The sequence below is a fragment of the Nomascus leucogenys genome, chromosome 19 (assembly GCF_006542625.1).
Source record: "Nomascus leucogenys isolate Asia chromosome 19, Asia_NLE_v1, whole genome shotgun sequence".
Classification (NCBI taxonomy): domain Eukaryota; kingdom Metazoa; phylum Chordata; class Mammalia; order Primates; family Hylobatidae; genus Nomascus; species Nomascus leucogenys.
The window spans coordinates 77418671-77441013 of NC_044399.1; the positions used below are offsets into that span (position 1 = coordinate 77418671).

At 50.5% G+C, this 22343-nt stretch overlaps 1 pseudogene; it reads left to right on the forward strand.

The window, feature by feature from the left end:
* The first annotated feature begins 15602 nt into the window (after window positions 1–15602).
* LOC100603167 lies at window positions 15603–21962 on the forward strand (annotated as a pseudogene).
* The last annotated feature ends 381 nt before the right edge of the window (window positions 21963–22343 follow it).

Consider the following 22343-nt stretch of genomic DNA (forward strand, 5'->3'; position numbering starts at 1 on the left):
ATCCAACCCCGCCCCGCTCTCCGCCCCGCCCGCCGCCAGCGCCAATCCCCGACGGGCCCGTCTTCCAGCCCCGAAGCGGTCACCTCCTGACCTCTAGTGGCGAGCGCGGGGAACTGCGCCCCGGCCTATCCGCCCGCCGAGCCCGGGCCGTGCATGCCCTGCCCGTTGTTCCTTCGCAAACCGAGTGAACCTCCCGATGCATGGACTCTGGCTGTCGTCGACGCAGACTCGTGCACTGCTTAACACCGTTTTGCTGCCATGTGACGGCTGCAGACACTGTCCTCAAACTGCAGTCCCACACACAGGTTTTGTACTTTGACCTACCCGAAGGTGTCCTTTTTAAGTCTTATTTGTTAATATTTATAATGACATATAATCCAAAGTAAATGGAAACATCATATTGCGATCTCATTGCTTTGGCGAGACTCTCACCTTTTAATAGATTTGAAGGGGGTGGGGGCGGTGGCTCACGCTTGTAAGTCCTAGCACTTTTGGAGGTCGAGGTGGGAGAATTGCTTGAGGCCTGGAGTTCGAGACCAGCCTGGTCAACATGGAGAAACCACATCTCTACACACACACACACACACCACACACACACACACACGCAGTGACAGCCTAGCGTGTTGGCACACACCTGTCGCCCCAGCTATTCAGGAGGCTGAGGTAGGAGGAGGAGGGTCTCTTGAGCCTGGAAAGTGGGGATTGCAGTGAGCCGAGATCACGCCACTGCACTCCAGCCTGGGCAACAGAGGGAGACCCTGTCAAAAAAAAAAAAAAAAAGATTTGGAAGGGTTGGAGGGGAGGGTGGAAAGACGGAGGAAAAGGCAACTGAAACCTACTCCGGATATAGTCTTGTTACTCTTCACCAGGAACACATTTGAGGTAGGCCCTCACGTTACAGATGGGGAAACTAAGGCCCAGAGAGGTTAAAATACTTTTACAGCATCAATCACATGGCTGGTCGATGGCAGAAGCAGGATTCAAACTGAGGCAGCCCAAGACTTTTTGCACCAGGACCTGGTGGCCATGCTGTTGTCCACTCATCCAACAAACAGCATTGACTCTAACGCCAGCCGGTCTGAGGCTCCAAGAGTATTAAATTTGGGAAGGTAATTTAAGACATGTACTGCTTAGGTTTCGAGGGGAAAAAAAAAACCTTCCTAACCACGGATAAGTGTATGAGGACTAGTAGCAATCTCCACACTTTATATTTTCATTCCACCTTGTTAGAAAATGTTGATCAGTTGTTGAATACAGTTTACTGTACATCATTCTTCAGGTCAGAAACTTCTCAAGAGATAAAAGCCTTTGCTTTCTAACATCGACTAACGAAGAATATGTACGTCACTGAATGTGCAAACCTCTGCATCTCTTTCCTCTATGTCTCCCCTCAGGGTCAGCGTCAGGGTTTAGGGTCGGGGTTAGGGTCTAGGATCAGGATTAGGGGCTATGGGTTAGGGGTTAGGGTTCAGGCTTGGGTTCGCACTAGGTCCAGTTCCGGGTCCGGGTCAGCATTTTGCATTTAGTCAGGGTTTGGAGTTCGGTTTTGGCTGAGTTAGGGTGGGTTAGGACGCGGGTCATAGCTTTGGGTTGGTGCGGTGGGCATCCCTGCTGGAATTTCCTTTCTGGCTGTCACCCTGACCATTACCCTAATTCTGGTTCCTCTGCTCTCCCCTGTCTAATTGTCAGGGCTCTTTTCACCGCTGGCTCCATTCATTGCTGGCTCCTCCTGCTTATCTCTCCTGTCCAATCTGCAGAGCTCTCCACCTTCTTGTTCCGCCCTCTTCTCCGTAACATCCAATAGCAGCCTTCTCCGCAGTCCTTGCTCCTACCACTCCTGTCTCTTGCCCAATCAGCAGGCTCTACCAATGCTTACTCCGCCCACTTCTCTCTCTTGTCCAATTGGCAGGGTCTCCTCAGCGCTCGCCCCACGTACTTCATGCCTGTCCAATTGCAGGATCTCAGTGTTCGCTCCTCCCGCTTCTCGCTCCTATCCGACCTGTAGACTCCACCAGTGCCCACCCTGCCCACTTCTCTTTCTTATCCAATGACAGGCTCTCCTAGTGCTCACTCCGCCCACTTGTCTCCCCCATCCAATCAGCGAGCTCTGCCAGTGCGTTGCGTTCCTGTCCCTGGAGGAGGAGCCCGGGGTCTCTCGGGGAAACGGAAACGCAGGCTCAGATGTGCGGGTCCAGTTTGGAGGCGACGCGGCCAAAGCGCTCCTGCGCCACACAGTGGTTTTGTGGGGCAAAGGCCGCGCGATTCCGCAGGCCCTGACCCTGCAGGGACTCAGGGTGGCCCTGGGCGCTTTGTCCGGGTGGAGCAAGGGCCCGCCCGGAGGGACGTGTGTGGGCGGCTGCGCAAATGGCCCCGCCGGCACCGCGCGGGCCGGGGATGGGGGCAGCCTGGGGAGGCCGTGCCTGCGGGTCCCGCCCACGCCGAGCGCTCGCTGCCTCCCCGAGCGCTTGCTCTGGACTCCAGGGCACCGTGCACCGAGTGCCATCCCCGCTGTCCGCACAGAGGCTCGGCTAGGCTCCCGCTCCCTCTCTCGGTGGAATGAGCTGTCAGAGCCGCCTCTGTGCACTCCTGTGCTCAAAGAATGGAAGCTGGGCTGGCTCCACGCACCGGGAAAGGGATGTTTGGCACCACCAGCGACTGGCAAACCAGTTGCACACCTGCTCAGCTGTCAAGCTCATCTGAAGGACAAGTCCTCCTGCCCCCAAACAACAAAACCTCCAGCCCGGCTGGAAGACGGAGCTGTGGCTGCCCCTTTGCATTTCGAGGTCACCGTGTGGCTGGGCCAGGAGCTGAGCTGGAGATGAGGGCATCGTGTGGCCAGAGAAGGATTCAGTGAGTATATCTGAGAGGTGAACCAGGCACCAGGATTTGGGGTGTCTTGGGTTGGTGGTAATGGATTGTTGGTTCAGACCAAAGACCTGCCAAGAAAGAATATTTGGATGGCCCCGTGGCAACAGCCTTTTCCAGCCAGCAGGGCTGCTCTTGCCTGCTGGGAAGGAGACTGGGACCCGGACGGAGCCTCACTGAGCCTCCCCTCCCATCTCATGACTTGCAGAGGGACGTGAGGAAAAGGGGCCTCCACAATCCCCAGAGACATCCCAAGGACCGTGGGAGCCGCTGGCCTTAGCCCCGGACTTTCCTGGAGCTGAGACGGTTTCAGAGCCACTGGCTGCCAGGTACTATCACCCCGTGGCCATGGGACCAGCTCTCGTGATCAGTTCCTCTACCTCCTCAGATGGAGACTGGAGCATGGAGTGGGTGTGCGGGTGCCAGGGCCCCGACACGGGACAAGGTCAGACCCCAGGGATGGGGAAGCCACCAGCAAGGAGCCCACATCAGGGACCAGGGTCGAGGGCTTCCTCTGACCCCACACTGCTCCTGCTCCCTGACTCATCACCTGAGTTCATGTCTGTTTTGCGGAATGAGGGGACAGACTTAGAAGGAAACACATGCAGGCCTGACACCTAAAGACAAAGCCAGCTGTCCCTGTGGTTTGTTTCTAGTATTTTGTCTGATTGCTTTTCACTGGGTCAGTGACAGCCAACATCTCTAGTTCCTAGTACGCACCAGTGCTGTTTGAACCCTCTCCCTGCACTCTGTGCACTTCCTATGATGAAGTGAAAACTTCGTGTAAGGACAAGAAAAGTGTATCCTGGCCAGCTGTGAGGCTGGATCCACGTGGGGTCAGCCCAAGGCATGTCTGGCCATCATGCCATGCTCACCCCTGCTCCTTCATTTCCTTGTACTGTTAGGACATCAGCGTCTCTCCTGACACCACCTGTGCCTGCTCATATTCAGACCTGACACTGCCCAGCTGTGTGACCCTAGGCAGGTTCACAAACTTCTCACCTGTAAGATGGGATGGTGCTGGGACCTGCCATGCGGTGGCTGCAAAGGTTAAGCGTGGGTGGTTAACCAAAGCCTAGCAGCACCAAGGAGCACCACTGAGACACAGTGAGTATTGGTGGAATAGTAATTCTTAATTCTTTAATAATTCTCTAATGAATTATTAATTCCTTTAGGATCAATCATCATTTATTCACTGAACTGTTAGGCTCTTATCATTTTCATTTAGGTTATGGATAGCATAAGGTTACGATTGTTAGGGTTAGGGTGGGGATTAAAATTCCATATGAGATTTGGGTGGGGAAGCAGAGCCAAACCATATCATCAGTTCAATATTTTATATTAAGAGTTATAGAGATGTTGAACTTATATTCCTCATGGAGGTTAAAAACTATGATGGTGAGAAGTTGCAGTTAGAAAATTTATTTATTCTATAAATTTATCTTTGAGTGTTAAATCCCTTGTACAATAAGGACCCGTATTCATTAAACTAAACTAAAATATTCTGAGAACTGTGTGATGTGACTAAGCTATTACTGTACCAGCTCATTTAATCCTTACCAGCTGATGACTATAGTGCCCACATTTTACTCATGAGGAAACAGAATTAGAAAGATAAATATCTTGCCTAGATTCCCAGTTAGCAAGTGACATATTCCAGGCTTGAGTCCAAGATTATCTACCGACAGAGCTGAAGTCTTGGACTTTTAGTTACTATTCCTATCCAAGTCTATCATTTTGGTTGTATTAACTGGTTACAGGGTGAGACCCTGTCTCAAACAAAAAAAGAAACCCAAAAAGTTGGCTTGTGAAGAAGGAGGAAAACGTTTTATGTGGTGTCGTCAAGAAGTGAGAAAGGAAAATGTCTTGATCATACAGCCTGATCTGATACTTTAAAAGTTGCTGAGAGGTCAAATAATGAAGGCAGATGGGACCTTTTGAGCTTACTGGTGACCTTCATATGAGCAATTTCACTGTTGGAGTGAGATGAAGCCATGTTGGTGTTCAGTTACTCACCATTATTCAACATCCCTTCGTGCTAAAAACTCTCCATAAACTAGGTATTGATGGAACGTATCTCAAAATAATAAGAGCTATTTATGACAAACCCACTGCCAATATCATACTGAATGGACAAAAGCTGGAAGCATTCCCTTTGAAAACTGGCACAAGACCAGGATGCCTTCTCTCACCACTCCTATTCAACATAGTACTGGAAGTTCTGGCAAGGCCAATCAGAGAAAGAAATAAAGCATATTCAAATAGGAGGAGAGGAAGTCAAATTATCTCTGTTTGCAGATGACATGATTGTATATTTAGAAAACCCCATTGTCTCAGCCCAAAAACTCCATAAGCTGATAAGCAACTTCAGCAAAGTCTCAGGATACAAAATCAATGTACAAAAATCACAAGCATTCTTATACACCAATAACAGACAAACAGAGAGCCAAGTCATGAGTGAACTCCCATTCACAATTGCTACAAAGAGAATAAAATACCTACGAATACAGCTTACAAGGGATGTGACGGACCTCTTCAAGGAGAACTACAAACCACCATTCAAGGAAATAAGAGAGGACACAGAACAATGGAAAACCATTTCATGCTCATGGATCAGAAGAATCAATATAGTGAAAATGGCCATACTGCCCAAACTAGTTTGTAGATTTAATGCTATTCCCATCAAGCTTCCAGTGACATTATTCACAGAATTAAAAAACTACTTTAAATTTCATATAGAACCAAAAAAGAGCCCATATAGCCAAGACTACCCTAGGCCAAAAGAACAAAGCTGGAGGCATCACACTACCTGACTTCAAACTATACTACAAGGCTACAGTAACCAAAACAGCATGGTACTGGTACCAAAACAGACATATAGACCAATGGAACAGAACAGAGACCTCAGAAATAACACCACATATCTACAACCATGTGATCTTTGACAAACCTGAGAAAAACAAGCAATGGGGAAAGGATTCCCTATTTAATAAGTGGTACTGGGAAAACTGGCTAGCCATATGCAGAAAACAGAAACTAGACCCCTTTCTCACACCTTATGCAAAAATTAACTCAAGATGGATTAAAGACTTAAATGTAAAACCCCAAACCATAAAAACCCTAGAAGAAAACCTAGGTAATACCATTTGGGACATAGGCATGGGCAAAGACTTCATGACTAAAACACCAAAAGCAATTGCAACAAAAGCCAAAATTGACATATGGGATCTAATCAAACTAAAGAGGTTCTGCACAGTAAAATAAATTACCATCAGAGTGAACAGGCAACCTACAAAATGGGAGAAAATGTTTGCAAGCAACTCATCTGACAAAGGTCTAATATCCTGAATCTAAAAGGAACTTAAATTTACAAGAAAAAAACAACCCCATCAAAAAGTGGGTGAAGTATATGAACAGACACTTCTCAAAAGAAGACATGTGGCTCAAAAACATATGAAAAAAAGCTCATCACTGGTCATTAGAGAAGCACAAATCAAAACCACAATGAGATACCATCTCACACCAGTTGGAATGGTGATTATTTAAAAACCAGGAAACAACAGATGCTGGCAAGGCTGTGGAGAAATAGGAATGCTTCTACACTGTTGGTGGGAGTGTAAATTAGTTCAACCATTGTGGAAGACAATGTTGTGCTTCCTCAAGGATCTAGAATCAGAAATGCCATTTGACCCAGCAATCCCATTACTGGATATATACCCAAAAGATTATAAATCATTCTACTGTAAAGACACATGCACACATGTGTTTATTGCAGCACTATTTACAATCGCAAAGACTTGGAACCAAACCAAATGCCCATTAATGATAGACTGGATAAAGAAAATGTGGCACATATACACTATGGAATAATATGCAGCCATAAAAAGAATGAGTTTATGCCCATTGCAGGGACATGGATGAAGCTGGAAACCATCATTCTCAGCAAACTAACACAGGAACGGAAAACCAAATACCACATGTTCTCACTTGTAAGTGGGAGTTGAACAATGAGAACACATGGACACAGGGCAGTGTGATGACATTTTTAAAGTCCCCAAAGGAAAATAAAACCAAATGGTCAACCATGAATTCTATATTTTGCAAAACTACCTTTCAGGAATGAAGGATAAATTAAGAAATTTCTAGATAAACAAAAGCTGAGGGAGTTCATTACCAGGAGGACTGCCCAATGCTAAAGGAGCTCCTTCAAGCTGAAATTAAAGGACATTAGACAGTAACTTGAAGCTGTAATAAAAAAATAACAATAGTAAAGGTAACTTTATAGGTAAATATAAAAGCCAGGATTATTACATTTGTGGTTTGGCTTATACCTTCTCTCCTTTTCTAATATTACTTAAAAGGTATATACACAAAAAATTATAAATCTATGTTAGTGAGCATATAATGAGTTAAGATGCAATCTGTGACAATAATAACACAAAGGGGGAGGGACAGAGATGTATAGGAGCGCAGTTATTGTATGCTTTGGAAACAAAGTTGGCATTATTCAAAGTAGACTTATCAGCTTCAAATGTTAATTACAATGCCCAAGGTTACAATTTCTGTAACAAAAATATACGGTTAGGGTCAGGGTCAGGGTCAGGGTCAGGGGTTAGGGTTAGGGTTGGGGTTGGGGTTGGGGTTAGGCTTAGGGTTAGATGTAGGGGTAGGGGTAGGGGTAGGGTTGGGGTCAGGGTTAGGGTTAGGGGTTAGGGTTGGGGTTGGGGTTGGGGTTGGGGTTGGGTTGAGGTTAGGGTGAGGGTGAGGGTTAGGGTTAGTTTTAGGGGTTAGGATTTAGGGTTAGGGTTAGTTTTAGGGGTTAGGGTTAGGTTAGCATTAGGGGTTAGGGTTAAGGGTTATGGTTTGGGTTTGGGTTTGTGTAGTGTTAGGGCTAGGGTTTTGGTTAGCAAAATTGCTGGAACCTGGGAGGCGGAGGTTGCAGTGAGTTGAGAGTGCGCCACTGCTGTCCAGCCCAGGCGACAGTGGGAGATTCCATCTCAAAAAAATATATATATTAAATAATACCTACTTTTAACAGTCATGAACAACATTTTTTTTTTAAATGTGCGTCACTTCTTCATTTTTCTGATTGCTAGAGCCCTGTCTCCAATGGAAACATCCTCATGCTTATTTCATGCAGCTTCAGACTCGCTCTGCAGACAAGCTGATGACCACCTTCTACAAGTGCTGCAATTCTCTGGGTGGACACCACTGTAGGGATTAGGACCAGGATGGCCCAGCTGCTTCAGTGTGTGCTTACCTTGTCCCTTGGGGTATATGCTTCGCTGGCAGTGTGAATCATGTATCCTGAGGGTCTTTGCTGGTGTGGTGGAAAGATAAACCTTTTGATGTGAAGAGCCAGGGTGTCAGGAAATGTGGCCTATCTGCTAGTCAGAGTGGATGAAGTCATGAATGTTGGGGAGTTTTCTGTATGGGTAGGAGACGGAGACCCATAACTAAGTATGTGCTGTTTAAAGTCCTGTTCTTTCATCTTCTACATTTATTGGCAGTTGACATTCCCTTACTCCCAATCAACACTATTTTTTTTTTATTTTGAGACAGAGTCTCACTCTGTCGCCTAGGCTGGAGTGCAGTGGTGCGATCTCTGCTCACTGCAAGCTCTGCCTCATGGGTTCTTGCTATTCTCCTGCCTCAGCCTCCCAAGTAGCTGGGACTACAGGCGCCCACCACTACTCCCGGCTAATTTTTTTTGTATTTTTAGTAGAGACTGGGTTTCACCATGTTAGCCAAGATGCTCTCGATCTGACCTCATGATCCACCTGTCTCAGCCTACCAAAGTGCTGGGATTACAGGCGTGAGCCACCGCATTCAGCCTCAATCAACACTCTTAAATATTTGTACTGTTCGCAAAACTTAGTACATTAAATGTCTCTAAATATTTAACTGTTACTTGTAAACTTAATTTAGTATTTATTTTAATCAAAATTCTGAATATTTCATTAAAATGAAAGTTCTAATATTGCCTTCTCACTGTTTTAAATAGCTTATTAGGTAGAAAGCAAACCCCAAATTACAGTGATCCCAAAATTGACTACATACTTAGATTTGAACAGGCTATGAAAATCCTCATCACTGGTATTTCAATTTATTTCTTTACTCTTATTCTTACTCCCTTATTCATTTTTTGAACCTTCCCTGATTGCTTCCTAGGGTTGCATTAAGTGTATAAGATTCTATTTTTTTTCTTTTTGAGACACAGTCTCGCTCCGCTGCCCAGGTTGGAGTGCAGTGGCATGATCTCGGCTCACTGCAGCCTCTGCCTCCCGGGTTCAAGTGATTCTCTTGACTCAGCCTCCCAAGCAGCTGGGACTACAGGCGCATACCACCACGCCCAACTAATTTTTTGTCTTTTTAGTAGAAATGGGGTTTCCCCATGTTAGCCAGGCTGGTCTCAAACACCTGACCTCAGATGATCCACCTGCCTTGGCCTCCGAAAGTGCTGGGATTACAGGCATGAGCCACCGCACCTGGCACTATGTTTTTATACTTTATACTTTCTGTGTTAATCATTCAGCTCTCAGAAGAGAAAGGACACCTGAGACTAGCTGGGTCTAGGTTATTGACAATTGATTCTTGGTCAAGGCCCCAGTCTTAATTGCTTTCTAAATCAATCTCTCTCTCTCTCTCTGAAAGAGATGAGGTCTTGTTTGTGTTGCCCAGGATGGCCTCAAACACCTGGGCTCAAGTCATCCTACCGCTTTGGCCTCTAAGTAGCTGCCACCACTTCCACTCCAAATCTTTTTTTTTTTTTTTCTGAGACAGGGTTTTGCTCTGTTGCCCAGGCTGGAGTGCAGTGGCACGATCTTGGCTCACTGCAACCTCTGCCTCTGAAGTTCAAGTGATTCTCCTGCCTCAGCCTCCTGAGTAGCTGTGATTACAGGCATGCACCACCGTGCCCGGCAAATTATTTTATTTTTAGTAAAGACTGGGTTTCACCATGTTGGCCAGGCTGGTCTCAGACTCCTGGCCTCAAGCAATCCTCCCGCCTCAGCCTCCCAAAGTGCTGGGATTACAGGTGTGAGCCACCACGCCCGGCCTCCGAATCTTTTAATAGTGTATTCTTGCTTATGAAATTGTGGTACTTAAATTTCTGCTTTTGGCACAGTTTTTACTCTTTTGAGATTTGGTATCTTTCCCAGTAATGGTATAATCTTTATTTTTCTTTTTTTTTTTTTTTTTTTTTTAAATGGAGTTTCGCTCTTGTTGCCCAGGCTGGAGTGCAATGGCACAGTCTTGGCTCACCACAACCTCCGCCTCCCAGGTTCAAGCGATTCTCATGCCTCAGCCGCCCAAGTAGCTGGGATTACAGGCATGCGCCACCACACCTGACTAATTTTGTATTTCTAGTAGAGATGGGGTTTCTGCATGTTGGTCAGGCTGGTGTCAAACTCCTGACCTCAGGTGATATGCCCACCTTGGCCTCCCAAAGTGCTGGGACTATAGGCATGAGCCTCTGCCCCTGGCCATTCTTTACATTTAATATGATTGTTTTCGTATTGTTTGAACATGTTAACCAGTTCCTGAGCCTATTATCTCTAATTGGCTCTAGTTCAGAATAGTTTGTTCTGGTTTCCCAAATGTGATTTTATCATGTGGGCATTATCTGTAACGTCTTCTGCTTATGCTGTTAGTTTTATTTCCTCAGGTGACAGTTCTTCTGTTCAATGTTGTTGTTGGAAGGCTGCATGGATCTGTGGTACACAGCATGTACTCTGAAGCCAGCGTCCCTGACTGCACCTTAGCTATGAAACCCTGGTCAAGTTGCAGAACCTCTGCCTTCATTTCCTCATCTATAAAGTAGATATAATAATAACCTGTTTGAGGGGTTTACAAACTCTTTTCTTAAGGGTCCGAGGGTGAATAGTATAATTACTTACTTTTTAATTTTCTTTGAGACAGGGTCTGACTCTGTTGCCCAGGCTGGAGTGTAGTAGCATGATCTCAGCTTACTGCAGCCTGGACCTCCTGGGCTCAAGTGATCCTTCCACCTCAGCCTCCCTAGTGGCTGGGACTATAGGTGTGCCCCATGCCCAGCTAATTTTTTTTTTTTTTTTTTGTAGAGACAGGGTTTTGCCATGTTGCCCAGGCTATCAACTTCCATATGTTTTTTATAGGCAATTTTTAAAAAATTTTATACTTCTTTAATTTTTTTGAATTTAACCTCAGAATGTGATTATAGGCAAAATTCAAAATGTAATAATAATTGAGTTTAATTTTTGTAATGTGGGTCTAGAAGAGTGGTTGCCACTTTGCTTAATTGGGGTTCAAAGTTAATGTTCCCTGTCATTGAAATCAATTGCAAATGTGCATCTGTGAATGCTGGTTACATGCAGGAGAGCAAATGAAGTATAACATTGACACCGCTGAAAGAGTCAATAGATTCACCACTGATAATGGATTCAGATATTTCCCACAGAGGTCTTGCTGATGAATAATACAGTGAAGCAGGCATGGTGGCTCACGCCTGTAATCCTAGCACTTTGGGAGGCCAAGGTGGGTGGATCACCTAAGGTCAGAGGTTCGAGACTAGCCTGGCCAACATGGCGAAACCTCATCTCTACTAAAAATACAAAAATTAGCTGGGCATAGTGGTGCATGCCTGTAATCCCAGTTACTCTGTGGGGGAAAGGAAGGGGGATCAGACGGTTACTGTGTCTATGTAGAAAAAGGAAGACGTAAGAAACTCCATTTTGATCTGTACTAAGAAAAATTCTTCTGCTTTGAGATGCTGTTAATCTGTAACCTTAGCCCCAACCCTGTGCTCACAGAAACATGTGCTGTATTGACTCAAGGTTTAGGGAATTTAGGGCTGTGCAGGATGTGCTTTGTTAAAAATGTGTTTGCAGGCAGTATGCTTGGTAAAAGACATCGCCATTCTCCATTCTCGATTAACCAGAGACAGTGCACTGTGGAAAGCTGCAGGGACCTCTGCCCAAGAAAGCCTGGGTATTGTTCAGGTTTCCCCCCCACTGAGATAGCCTGAGATATGGCCTTGTAGGAAGGGAAAGACCTTACAGTCCCCCAGCTTGACACCTGTAAAGGGTCTGTGCTGAGGAGGATTAGTGAAAGATGAAGGCCTCTTTGCAGTTGAGGTAAGAGGAAGGCATCCGTCTCCTGCTCATCCCTGGGAATGGAATGTCTCGGTGTAAAACCCGACCATACTTTCTATTTACTGAGATAGGAGAAAACCGCCCTGTGGCTGGAGGTGAGACATGCTGGTGGCAATGCTGCTCTGCTACTCTTTACTGCACTGAGATGTTTGTGTAGAGTTAAACATAAATCTGGCCTACGTGCGCATCCAGGCGCAGTACCTTTCCTTAAACTTATTTATGACACAGATTCCTTTGCTCACGTTTTCCTGCTGACCCTCTGCCCACCAGTACTCTATGGTCCTGGCACATCCCCCTCGCTGAGATAGTAAAGATAGTGATCAATAAATACTGGGGGACCTCAGAGACCAGCACCGGTGCAGGTCCTCACTTGCTGAGCGCCGGTTCCCTGGGCCCACTTTTCTTCCTTTATACTTTGTCTTTGTGTCTTACTTCCTTTTCTCAGTCTCTCATCTCCACCTTGCAAGAAATACCGACAGGTGTGGAGGGGCAGGCCCCCTTCATTACTTGGGAGGCTGAGGCAGGAGAATCACTTGAATCTGGGAGGTGGAGGTTGCAGTGAGCCAAAACCACGCCACTGGACTCCAGTCTGGGCAACAGAGTGAGACTCCGTCCAAAAATAATAATAATGATGGTGATGCAGTGAAAAACCATACACTTTAAGCACTTTGTGGTTTCACAATCTTCATACATTTGTCCACCTAAGCTTGTTCCTGATCCATACATGCTTTTACCACTGCCGGTTTTAACACGTATTAGTAGATTCCTGTTTTGCTGCATTAGTTTTCTCAACTTTGGGAATATTCTTGCTGCAGTTGTTGGTTTTCTTTTTGGAGACAGGGTCTCACTGTCACTCAGCTTGGAGTACGCTGGTGTGATAATGGCTCACCACAACCTAAACCTGCCAGGCTCAGGTGGTCCTCCCACCTCAGCCTCCCGAGTAGCTGGGACTGCAGGCGTGGGCCCACCATGCCCGGCTAATGGAGAGGGAAGGGCTGAGCTTGTCTGAAGACCCTCCCGTGGGTGTGGCAGAGCCTGTGGTCTGAGGCAGGGGTCCAGCTGCAGAGCAGCCCACAGCTTCGCAGGGGCCAGGGAACCAGGGCAGGCAGGCCATGAGGCCCAGTGCCTTCTTGGCCAGGCCTTGATGCTGAGGCCATGGAATAGGCGCGGCTCTGAGAAGGGACCAGAGTGACCATGGGCTGAAGGCTATGTCCACAGACCCAATGCGGGAGAAGCTGTGCCAGGCAGTGATGTCAGCCAGGCTCCCCAGCAGGTCTAGGGATGTCAGGGGCAGCTCTGTCCCAGGTGGCAGACACTGGTTTCCCTGCTCTCACAACCGTCCTGTGACCGGGTGTTGTCTGAGCTGTGGTGAGGCCTCCCTGGTGACAACCAGGAGCAGGGAGCGTGTGGGTGGGGGGTGTGTGCACCTGCCCTGGCTGCCTGGCTCTGTGGTCAAGGATAGGGAAAGGCAGGTTTGCCTGTAGCTCCACCCCATTTATAAAGCACTGTGCTGCCTTCTGCTGGGGCATATGCTGAGGGTGCCTTGCAGGCACTGCCCTCGGGAAGTTCACAGGCTTGTGTAGAAGCTGGTGGGAATGTGCTAAGAACAGAGGTGTCAGGAGCCAGATATTGGGCAGGTCCCAGGTCTCTGAGCCTCAGTTTCTTCATCTGTAGGAGGGTGGTAACCCTGCCCTGCTCAGCTTACCAGGTACAGCTGTGAGTTTTCAGTGCAGAGGAAAAGCAGAGACCTTCCCCTCAGATGGCCATATTGCCTTGTTGCTGTACCCAACTCTCCAGTGCTCCCCAGGGGGTGTCCTGGCCTCCTTTGCAGCTCTCAGGTGTCACATGTGGGTCCTGCCCTATCGTCCCTTCTCTCTGTCTAGAAATGAGGCATGCTGAGCTTGGAGCCACACACTCCCTGCTCTCAAGCCATCTGCTCCTGGGTTAGCTTGTGGCTGGCCTGGCCTGATTCTACACAGATGTGGGTGTTTCTTCACTGTTAGGGCAGCAGTTGTCCATTCTGGGGCCTGGGCCAGCTCTCAGCTGTGGCTGTTGTTCCTGTGCTTCCCCAGGTCCTGGTGGTCACTCCAACCCTGCCCTCACATATCCCAAGAGTAGGCTGACTGTCTTCCCCATTCCTACCTTTCCAGTACCTGCTGCAAGATGGGACAGACACTGCTGCAGAGAACTTGCCATGGTGTTTCATGCTGTGGCTGGTGGTTCCAGGCTGCACGTTCCATTCTAGAAAGGGTGAGGATTCCTGATCATCAGTCTTAACAGGGGACTGTCCTATGGGTACCTGGATACACTATCGGGAGTGGGGCAGAGTGGGGTTAGAGTAGTGCCTGATGCCCGTTGAGGGTGTGCAAGTTCCTTAAGAGTGTGCACCCTGCATGTATGTCTGTTTTTTTTTTCCTTAAGAGTGTAGCCTGCGTGTATGTCTGGTTTTTTTTCTTCTCCTTATCACTAATCAGCCTTTTGTAACCAGGCTGGCCCTGCTTCCTGCCTACAGGCTGTGGGTGTATCATCTGGAGCTGCAAATGGGGTGATGGGGCATCAGTAGCCTTCTCACACCCAAGAACTTCCTGACACCCAGCACCTCATCTCCAGCCAACCTCTGGCACCCCCAGAGATCCTGGGACCCAGGCCTCACACTCCAGCAGGGGGGGTCTTCGTCCTTCTGGTGGTGCTCTCCTTTGGAGATACCTTTGAACAGGGGTGCAACAGATAGAATTCAGGAAGTGCCATCTGTTGCATAGATACCCTGCTGCCATCCTTGTCCACCTTCCTGGGGCAGATCCTGGGATTGGTCTTTATGTAAGAACACAAAAGGGAGAAAGAATGCATAGAGGCCAGGCAGGTTGGCTCATGCCTGTAATCCCAGCACTTTGGAAGGCCGAGGTGGGTGGATCACTTGAGGTCAGGAGTTCGAGACCAGCCTGGCCAACATGGTGAAATTGCCTCTACTAAAAATACAAAAAAATTAGCTGGGTGTGGCAGCGGGCACCTGTAATCCCAGCTACTTGGGAGGCTGAGGCAGGAGAATCGCTCGAACCCAGGAATTGGAGGTTGCAGTGAGCTGAGATCACGCCACTGCACTCCAGCCTGGGCGACAGAAGGAGACTCCGTCTCAAAAATAAATAAATAAATAAATAAATAAATGCATAGAGGTTGTCCATGTGACCCTGGGCAAGTGATTTCTCCTCCTTCCCTTCTTGGGACTCAGCTCCTTGCCTGTGAATGGAGACAGTGCTTCTTCCTTACAGAGCTGTTGTGAGAATTAAAGTAGAAAATGCACCTGTGGTCATTGTTGGTAGTGACTGGTTTCCCCAATCCCGACTCCCCTGCAGGATGGGGCCTGGGCCCAGGGACAGGGGATGGGCTGGCAGAGGATGCCTGTCCCAGAGAGGAGCCAGGATCTAAGTTGGAGGGTGCATCTTATAGCCTGCAATCATGAGTCTTTGGCAGGGTCAAGCAGCCTTTCTGCCTCTTGACACCTCTCTGGTTCTGACTTGCCCATGTGAGTCAGAGACCATCACTTCCCAGGCCTCCCAGTGCTTCCTTGGACAGATTCTGGGATCATTCACTGGTGACTGCCCTGCTAGGATGTCAGCTGTCGGATCCCCCCAACCCCCCAACTCAGCTCTCTTCGGAAGCACTCACTGTGGGCTCCCAGCCATCACTGTCTCCAGGGCAAGGGCTGGAACCTTCACCTGCCTCACCAACAACATTCTCAGGATTGATTGCCACTGGTCTGCCCCAGAGCTGGGCCAGGGCTTCAGCCATTGGCTCCCCTTCATCAGGTGAGGGTGGAGGGCCATGCCTACCTGGACAGGGATGAGGTGAGGATTGCAGCAGCTGCACCAGGATAGTGTAGCGGCCCCGTGGTGCTGACACATGCCCTTTTCAGCAACCAGGCTCCTGGTGGCACACAGAAGTGCATCTGGCAGGGCAGTGAGTGCACCGTAGTGCTGCCGCCCAAGGCAGTGCTCGTGCCATCCGACAATTTCGTCATCACTTTTTACCACCACGTGTCCGGGAGGGATCATGTCAGCCTGGTGGACCTGTAGTACCTGCCCTGGCGACACGGTGAACAGCAGCTATAGGCCTGGGGCAGGGCCCCTTGGCAAGAACATCCTGGCTGCCTGGGGGCTGGGAGAAAGGCCCTGCAGCCTGTGACCCCTGTGGCCCAGTGAGTGTTCTCAGTCCCTGCCGAGTGAGATCCAGGGCTGGGGACAGGCTTGGCCCCTGGGAAGGGAGGGTCCACGCGGTTACTGCAGGGGCCAGAGGAAGTCACTGCTGTCCTGTCCCACCTGGGGCTTTTCTGGACCAGTCTCCCAGTGAGGTGTCTGGTCTGAGAGGGTCTTGACCGTGCCCCTTGGGAATCTTTCAGATCCCCAGTCTTGGGTGTGCTGACTGACACACCCAGACCCATGGGGCTTCAGCCTTACATGGATTCTCTCTGTTCCAGTGAGGCTGGACCCACTCTCTGACTTGCAGAGCAGGTCGGCTCTGGCCACTGCATCCTGACCTGGAGCCTCAGTCCTGCCTTGGAGTCAGTGACCACACTTCTCAGCTATGAGCTGGACTTCAAGAGGCAGGAATAGGCCTGGGAGGTAACACTTTGGCTGGCTTCTCTCCTGGGGGCCTCTCTCCTGGGAGCAGCAGTCCAGGGCAGACTCCCCACTCTAAATAAGGCGAGGTCAACTTGGAGTGATGAGGAGGGGAGGAACTGGAGCCAGGTGTGTGTGTGCACATACATGCTGACATGCGCATGTGTGTGCTTCATGTGTGTGTATGTGAGTAGGGTGAGTGTGCCTGTGTCTCTGTGAGTGTGTGCACATAAGTGTAAGTGTGCATGTGTTTGTGTGTCACATACAAGTGTGCCCATGTTTGTGTTTGTTGTAAGTGTACATAGGAGTGTGTCTGTGCCTTGTGTTTGTATGTGTGAGTGTGCACATGGGCATGCCTGTGTATGAGTGTGTGAGTGTGCTTCCGTGCACACACTTGTGTATATGAGTGTGCATGCAAGCGTGATGAGTGTGAAATTGTGCCTGTAGACATGTTTGCCTGTGTGTGCATATGTGTATTTGTGGGCAAATGCAGCTGTATCTGTGTGTGAGTGTGAGTGTGCCTTCTCTCTGTGTGTGCACGTGAACGTGGTGAGTGTGCCTGTGTGAACACAGGTGGGTTCGTGTGTGTGTTATGTGAGCGTGTGCATGTGTGTATTCTCAAGGGCTGAGGGACCCAGCCCCACCTTCAGCACCTGCCAACTGTCCCCACCCCCACAGCGGGCCCAGCACAGGGATCACATTTTCGGGGTGACCTGGCTCATACTGGAAGCCTTTGAGCTGGATCCTGGCTTTATCCTTGAGGCCAGGCCGCGTGTCCAGATGGCCACACTGGAGGATGATGTGGCACAGGAAGAGCGTTACACAGGCCAGTGGAGCAAGTGGAGCCAGGCTGTGTGCTTCCAGGCTCCCCAGAGACAAGGTGGGCGCTGCTGTGGCTGTTGCACTTCCAGAGTCTGGGCTGGGCATCCTCTCCCCTGATCACCTCACCCCCGCACCCTTTCAGCCTCCTGGAAGCCCCTCCCTGAGGCAGCCATGCCCCAGTTGACCCCCTTCCTCTGAAGGTCTGAGGTCTGTAGGGAGGACAAAAACACCTGCCAACTCTGGGGCTTCCTGGGAACCCGTAGTTAGTGGCTCCTGTTAGGAGTGAGGGTGGCAGGGCTACACACTAGGGCTGGTGCTCCTGCCTGAAGGCTGGACATGACCTCAGTGTCCTTAATGAGGGCTGGGCTGACCCTTGCACACTGCAGTGCTGAGACAGCCCAGGGAACTTATGACCCACTGTGTGGCAAATGGGAAGAGTGAGGCCCAGGAGCATGGCTCACACAAGGTCCTTCAGCAGGTGACACAAACCTCCAAGGCCCATCACAAATCTTCCACTTTGGCCCAGGGCACTAAAGGGTGCACTTTTGCCAGGTAGGTTTTGGGGGAGCCCCCTGGCACCGAGGCTGCTCACAGCCCTGGGCCCTTCCTGCCCACGGGCCCTCTGATCCCACCCTAGGGCAGCCAGGCAACACTTTGGTGCTGTGTCTATCTTTCTCCTGCTGACTGGCCTGACCTACCTCCTGTTCAAGCTGTCACCCAGGTAGGTAGCTGATGTGTGTGTGTGTACATGTGTGAGCGGGTAAGAGTGTACATGTTTGTGTGTGCAGATGTGTCACTGTGTGCATGTGTGAGTGTGTTGTCTGGTTCCTCCCCTCCCCTCTCCACTGCCTGGTCCTGGATGGGGTGGGCTTTTCAAGTCTCCACTCTGGGCCAGTAGAGAGTTGTCAAGTTGCCAGGGGAGAGAAGGGAAGGGGGATCTGAGGCAGAGGCTGAAGATAAGGGCAGCTTGGTCCCGACCAGACCCAGAGTCACCGAGATCAAGAGCCTGGGGTCCTAGTCTCCTGCCTCTGGAGGAGCTTGTTTTGTTCATTTTTTCACATGTTCTACGAAAGGACAGTCGGGGCATCTGATGTGCTCAGGACCCTGTTCTCACCCTGGCAGGTGCCTTAGAGAACAAGATGGACAAGGGCCCTCCTTAAACCGTCACGCCTCAGGCACCACATGTCAGGTTACAAGAGGGGATGCAGGGGCCATGTCAGGCCGCAGATGTGAGGAAGAGGATGTGGGGAGAGAGGTGTTGGGAGGGGTTAAGCGGGAGGGTGCTTGGCTTCTCCTTGGAGCAAAGGAAAGTGTGAAACTGTGTAACACGACCTAGTTTATGTTTTGAGGAATGGATTGCTGGGAAAAGGGGACATGGGGGACCTGCTGGGGGCCAGTGGGGGCCAGTGGGGTGCCCACAGGGAGATGATTTGGCATGAGCCAGTGAAAGAAGTGGAGATAGAGCAAAGCAGAGGGAATTGCAGGGTCTTAGGAGGAGAAATAGAGGGGACGTGTGGCTGGATGAGATATGAGTGGTGACCCCTGAGGTGGGGAAATGGGGCACAGCCTTGTGGAAAGGTTGGCATGGTCTCTGCACCTGTTGGGTTGGAGCCCCAGGTGACATCCTTATGGGAGGGTCAGGGGATCCTTGGCAGCAAGTCAGGTGCTCAGGGAGACACTGGGTGGGGTGGGAGCCACAGATGTGCTGATGGCAAAGACAGAGTTCCTGGAGGTGCGGCTCCCTCTGTGGGCTGAGGATCTAGCTGGTAACTCCCCATTCTGAACCCACCATCGCAGCTCATGCTGTAAAGGACGCGCGCCTCAGTATAAGTCAGTTCTATGCGGCCTTTAGGCAAGGAGGCCCAGTTGGGTCCTCCCCTGAGAGTGGGTTGGGATGTGATGAGATGGGAGAGAGGCAGTGGCAGGGATGAGCTGGGCGGGCCTCCTGCTGATGGAAGGAAGCTCAGCCTCTGCAGTGACCTCAGGCCACCTGGGTCCCCATAGGCCTCTGACTGGCCTCTCCTGGCCTCAGGGTGAAGAGAACCTTCTACTAGAACGTGCCGTCTCCAGCGGTGTTCTTCCAACCCCTCTACGGTGTGCACAATGGGAACTTCCAGGTGTGTGCAGAGACCACGGCAGGGCGTCAGGGGCAGGGGGTGCCCAGAGCTCTGGCCTGCCCGAGATGTTGGCTTTCATGAGGGTTGGCGGCCAGTATGGGAAACTTGTCAGTGCTTGGAGCCTTTTTCGTATATTCAGTGTATTTCAATTTATACGCTGTGTCTCAAGTGGGGAAAAACTAGCTTTATTCTCCATTACTGATTTCTTTTTGTTCTCATGTCTCCAGTTCCACTGTTGATGGAAAAATGTAAATTTCTCGTGACTTATCTCTCTCCCCTCTGGTTTGCAGCTGTCTGCACACACCATGTTCCTCACCTCCTCCTTCTGCGAAGGTGACTGTCCTGTGGCCGTGGGGAAGGGTCTGTGGTGTGTGCGCTGCCCTTGGGGCTCTCACTGCCTCTGGGCTCCTGCTCTGCCCGGTCCCCTTGTCCCCTGGTCCCCACAGATCACATGCTGGCACCACAGCTGTGGAGTGGTCTCTGCAATTCCCCCTCTGTGGCCCTGTTGGGCCTCCACAGCCCAGGAACCGGTGAGCAACTTGGGGGTTGCCTCAGCCCCTCCCCTCCCTGCTGGGCTGGCGGTTCATGCCCCCTGGGTGGGAGGACGGGGAGAGGGAGGGCTCCAGCGAGTGGTCTCTGGTTATTCCCCTCTGACTCCTCACTTTGGGCAAAGGACAAGAAGCCGTGAGGGCCCCTTCCTGGGTTCTGGGCCAAGCTGACCCCTCTTCTCCAGGATCTTCCCTCCCTGTGCCCTAGGGCATCCCTGGGCCCTGTGTGGCAAGGATGTCCCCTCCACACCGCGGCTCCAACTTACTATGCAGAAAAATCCTTTTTTTTCCTCTCAATGAGGAGCTAGTTTTCAAGATTTTTGTCCAAATGTTCAATTTGAACCATAAACCGGGCACCTGGCTCTTGGCAGAGTCTCCCCCTTTCCCCAAGGTGGTAGGTGTGACCATCAAGAGCCTGGGCAGCCGAGTACAAGGCTGAGCAGGGCACAGATCGTGACTGTTTCCTGGACTGTCATCCTGTTGTAGGCACCAGCCCTTCCCTAGAGAATCAGGGCACCTGCCAGGGGTTATTTAGACCCTCGGGTGGGGATCTGGTGCCATAGGTTTGTCTCCAGGGAGCAGTGCAGTGATGGAGGGTGTGTTGTGTGTTTAGGGAGCAGTGCAGTGATGGAGGTGTGTTGTGTGTTTAGGGAGCAGTGCAGTGATGGAGGGTGTGTTGTGTGTTTAGGGAGCAGTGCAGTGACGGAGTGTTGTGTGTTTAGGGAGCAGTGCAGTGATGGAGGGTGTGTTGTTGTTTAGGGAGCAGTGCAGTGACGGAGGGTGTGTTGTGTGTTTAGGGAGCAGTGCAGTGATGGAGGGTGTGTTGTGTGTTTAGGGAGCAGTGCAGTGACGGAGGGTGTGTTGTGTTTTGTGCACGGGATGGAGGTTCCTGGTCTCACCAAGGAACAGTTTCCTTCAGGAGACGGGGGCCTCCTGTGGCGCCATAGAAGGATCCAGGTCTGCTAGCCTTAGCCCAGTGCTTTAAAAGTCACCAGTCCTGACAGCGACTCGTGTGTGTGTGTGTTTGTGTGTGTGTGTGTGTGTGTGTGTTTATGTGTGGTGGGAATGCCCAGTCTCTGCAGCTGCTGAAAGGTCTTGAGGCACATGCTGTCAGGAGTTGGCTCTGTCCTGGGCAGATATCGCCATCTGTACCTCGGTTCAGGCTGCCATGAGCACTAGGCCCTGTGCTGGTGGGACAGTGAGGAGCCTGAAGGGACTCAGGGTCCCATGATGAGGATGGGCTGGCACATGGAGGAAATACAGAATGTTCAAGACACAGGTGCTGCTTGGCCTCTGGGTGTGGACCTCAGGAGGGCTTCCTGGAGGAGGTGGGATGCTGGGCTTGCCAGAAACAAGGCAGCTGCTCCCAGGATGAGTTCTGAACATGCTACCGGAGCCCTTCCCTCCTCCTGCACTCTATTCCAGACTTGGATGGGGGCCCACAGGGCTGGTGTGCTGCTGAGCCAGGACTGTGCTGGCACCCAACGAGCCTCAGAGCCCTGCATCCAGGAGGCCACTGCATTGCTCCACTGTGGCCCAGCGGGTCCTTGGAAATCTGTGGCCCTGGAGGAGGATCAGGAAGGCACTGGGACCTGAGCTCAGAACATGTGCTGCCAGCAGGGTGTACGGAGTGGAGGGCACAGCCACTTGCCTATCAGCCACAGGAGGACTGGGCCCCCACATGCCCACCAGGGCACGTTGCTCCCTTCCATCCTCAGCAAGGCTCGGTCCTGGATGTTCTTGGCCCCTGACTTGCCAGATGCATCATGTCCGTTTTGGGAAAATGGACTGAAGTCTCCGGAGCCCTTGTCTGGGACTGAACCTCCTGAGAACGGGCCCCAGCAGAGATCGGAGGTCCTGTCTGGATGGAGGCTCAGGGGCAGCTTCAGGGAGGAAGGATCCCTCCACTCAGTGCCTGTAGGGAGGAGCCTCTACCCTCAGCATCCTGCCCACAGGTTCCTCCTTCTGCTGTCCCTTTTCTTTATCCCTGGCCTCTCTGAGAAGAGGTGGGTGGTTTCTCAGCTGTTCCACCTTCACCCCCTTAAAGGGCCAGCCTGGGCCCAGTGGACACAGGTAAGGCACCATGACCACCTGCTGTGACCTCTCTCTGCCTTCCTGAGGCACCTTTCTAGAGATTAAAAGGGGCTTCATGGCTGTTCCAAAGTGCTGATGGCTGGGAAGAGGGGCCAGAGGAGGAGTGAGGGGCGAGGTTTGGCCAGCCCTAGGCTTTCTGGGCTCTAGGGACAG